Here is a 4112-nt window from a genome sequence, read left to right on the forward strand (position 1 = left end):
TGGAAGATGTTATGTGCAACACCTGAGCAATGCTTGCTACATTTGCCCATAGCACACACCTTTGTTAAGCACATTTGACAGAAGGTTTGCATAGGACGCCTTCTAGATGTTTCATACTTGCCTGGATTATTAGTGCCGAACCAAATGCCTCAATAAGTACTAAGAAAGTGCGTTTCTTTGCCGAAGACTTCAGGTGGGAAATGCGTTTCATAATCTGCCCTAGCAATAGCCAGAACCTGACGGAGGAGATGCGTGCTGAGACTCGGGGGTAGACGCCCCTGTGCAGTTCCTGCGTTGGACGCCCAGTGCCGCTGTTGGCCAGCGCTGTGCGTGTATTGCTGCAGCTGGGCGGGGAGCTCCCAAGCAGGGAGAGCCCAGTGAGCACCAGTCAGATGCTGCATGGCTGACATTAGCTGCGAGCTCGGCCGAAATGTCCCGGTTGCACTGGCATACGCCCTCGTTCAAAGCCTTTCCAAGGGATGTGCTGGGAATTGCCGCATCGAGAACCGTCTGGAAACGCCAAAAGCACAAGGCAGAACCGGGGATGTGAAGGAGGGAGACGGTCTCCCAGGCTGTCCCCAGCCCGCTGATGCCACACTCCATCCCTGGGGGATTTGGGAAGATTTCACCGCAGGTCTGGGGTCACTCAGGCAGAGCCCGTTGGTTGGTAAGCACCGACTTAATACCGCGAGAAAGAAATGTTTACATTTAACAGAGTGATGGGGAAAGCATTAACTGGACTAAATGCAGGCAGAGAGAGGAGGCCGGTTTATCTCTCGGAAAATGAACCACAAATAGGACATGTACCAGTGGTATTTACAGCATAACGGAAAGCCAGAAGATTGGGAACGATCCTCCGGGCTTTCCTCACGTTTGCATCCAGCGGAGAGTTCAGGGCAGCAGTTCCGCAGGAGAGCTGGGAATTCAGGCGCTCTCTGAACGCTAGAGGCGAGAGAACAAATCCGTCCTGGGAGCTGGCTGGGAATGAGAGGACGGGAACGTTGCTCCCTCTTTGCACTCGGGCACGGAAACCACAGCGATTCGGGGAAGCATCTGTGCTTTTGATCTGCAGGCAACTGCTCCTCCCAAGCCACGCTGTCCTCGGGGTGTGCAGTGGCTCCAGGGACGGGGAAGAAGCCTTTATCCGGGGGGGGGAGGGGGGACAAAACCCGGCATGGAGCTGCTGAGATTTCACTCGGCTGATCTGAATTCCCAGCTGGAAGACCAAGAAGGGGATTTTGGAAACTGAAATTGCTTAGGCTGCAGAAGTTTAGGAACACTGTGTTCTGAAATACGGAGACATACAAGGAACCGAGCAGAATATGTTGCTGTAGCTCTTTTCTAGCGTTGATGTAAATCTCAGAGTAAAGAGGAAACCGGTTTTCAGTCATTTTAAGCTACCTTCTTAGGATACAGACGTCATCACTAAACCAAAAACCGAGAAAGCCTGCAACATCACTATGTGCTCAAGGAGATAAGTGAATTCTCTGACACATTTATGCGAATTACATTCTTATTATGGCTATGGTTCCTTAGTCTGTCCTAAAACACAGTGTGCCTTCGTCTGGCAGAATACATACTTTTTTTTTCCACTCATACACATCCATTTTATTGTTGTCACCCAACGGAAGACACCAGCATTAGCTATCCAGTGGTGCACGGTAAGTGACCCTCTTCATTTCACATTTCTCTAAAGTCTGAAAGAACATGAACTTCACTCTAAGAGCAGCATCTTCTGATGTGCGAAGTTACTATGATAGCCACGTGCTCCGTTAAGGATCACTGTTCCTCTTACACCCTTCTACACCTGAAGCTGAAGGACACCATTTCCCTTCTGAAATGAGGGGACTAACAGTTACCGGGTTACTGCAGTCAGGGAGGGAAGTGTCTGTGGAAGCTCTTAGCTTGGTTCTGTTCCCTGCTGCGTAGTGGTGCCAAGGGTTACGTTACAGGGAAGCAAATACACCTTCCTCTCTCTGAGGTGCCAAGAGCTGAGCAGGAGCACTGGCAAGGGCACAAAGCAAATGGATTCCGGGTGTCACCGTTATTTTTGCATGGCACGAATTGAGGAGAGAAGCCACATTCCCAACGCATCTACTGCTGTACTTGGCCTATGGTTGGTTTTACATCAAGTTTCTGTGTTGGTGATGATGACAGAAACTCGAGAGATGGACACGTCCCTGGAAGGGAAGAAAGGAAGAAAGCTGACCTGGCCTTTGGTGTAGGTTAGCCTTTTAGATGCTATCACGCTTCCAAGTCAAAGGGCGATAAGAGGAAATCACAAAAAATGGCTGCATCCGTGCAAAGTCCTCTAGTAGCTAAAATTCTGGGGAATCCTAAAGTCAACCTTGGTTGTTACTTTTTCCTAGATACAGTCACGAAGTTTTTATTTTAAAACAAATGAAGGCATCAGCGAATTTCCAGGACTTCACCTGGTGAGTATTGTTTGACAGTATCAGCCCTTCTAGCAAACAAAAATAAAGGGAAAACACCTAGGAAATTAAAGGAAAGGTGTCAAACCCAAGGAGGTTAGGATACTTTCTATATGAAAAATTAGAGTGGTTCCTTTTATAGTAAAAGCTGAATCAAAATTGCTTCAACCAAAAATATGTAGTGCAAGCTGTATTTTGTTTTCTCCTCCATGTTTGTATTCTGTAAGCGGCAGACTGGTCTTGGAGGCAGCTGTGTGCATCTCCAGTACATCGCGTGTGCGTTTGCCGGAGCTCGCCGCTGGGTCCTCAGAAGTCGCGGTATCAGTCGATCCTCAGGGCCGGCGATGAGTGCCTGACCCTGGGGTTTTTATCAGGTCTCCGGCACGGATCTTGGCTCGCACTACCAGGCCGTGCTCAGGACCCCTCGCTCTCCCCTCTCACCTCCGTTTCCCCACGGTTGTTCCTCCCAGGTCTCCTCTTGACCTCTCCCTTTTACTGAGTTTGATCCTGCCTCTAATCATCCCATAATGAGCTTTGCATATTCCCCAACCCCCCCTCAAACACCTCGTAATCAGTTTGCTCTTTCCTGTGCGACCCTTTCTGTTGTTGAACCTCTTGGAGTTTACACTTGAATGGTCCCTTTAACGGCCCATCGATCGGTGTCGTTAGATCCCTGGTCTTTGCTATTGTCTCCGTTAGCTCCTGCTCGTTAGCGTTTATGTACCTCGGGGTTTAATTTATGAGCTCTCCTCTTTGCTTCCTTGCCTTTTGCATTAAATAGCTCTTGGCCGTATATCCTTATACAGGTGCAGGAGTTCGGGTTTGACCTCTGAGTACAGGGACCTTTAAAGTATTTCTAAGCCTGTGTGGTAACGTTAGGGGAGAAAGGACTGTATACTTCCAAAACACGAAAACAGGTTGCAGCATTTCGATGTTTGTGTACGGCTGGGGACATTTTTCCCGAATGAGTTATACAGTGACACACCTTATCGTGGGTGCAAGTGTCAGCAGGCGGCAGGGGAGGATACTCCTGCCAGTTAAGGAGAAAAAGTTGTTAAAGTTGTGTGTCCTTTGGGCGAGGTGTGATACACAGTGTGAAGAAAACAGCAGTTAGGATGACGTGTCCTAGAACAGCATTATCATTCTAGTGTGACGGTGAAGCATTTGCTTTCGGGACCTTTCCCTGGCACCAGCTCTCGTATTCAATAGCGGTGCTTCGCTGACCCGCCCCACTTGCTAACTGCCCTCTGCTGATTAACAAGTGGAGAAGAGAAGGAAAATCCCGCAGTGCATCCAGTGGAAGTGGCAAATCTTGCAATGCCTACACAACACAGAGGAAAACCAAGCGCTGTGTACGAAGAGGTCGCGGTTGCGAGCTGGGAAGTGGTACCCAGAGCAGCGCTCTGTATGCGGGGAGGGAGCCTGCTTCCAAGCGAGGAGAGCATTTACACTGCGCCTTTTGGCTTCGGTTTGGCACGGAGAGTGCAGAGTCAAGCAGCAAATTCCGAATCAGCAGCTCTGCCCCGAATGAGGGACTATTCCCCCTTGCGACGCTGGGTGGGGGTGTTGGCCACGGACCGGCAGGTTCCTCTGCCCGCACCGGGTTTGCAGGCACAGGGAAGACAAAAAAGCCCTGGGAGCTGCTCGGGAAGGGCGGCGGGGCACGGAGCCGGGGCGCTC

Source organism: Pygoscelis adeliae, unplaced genomic scaffold (assembly GCF_000699105.1).
Source record: "Pygoscelis adeliae isolate BGI_AS28 unplaced genomic scaffold, ASM69910v1 Scaffold571, whole genome shotgun sequence".
Classification (NCBI taxonomy): domain Eukaryota; kingdom Metazoa; phylum Chordata; class Aves; order Sphenisciformes; family Spheniscidae; genus Pygoscelis; species Pygoscelis adeliae.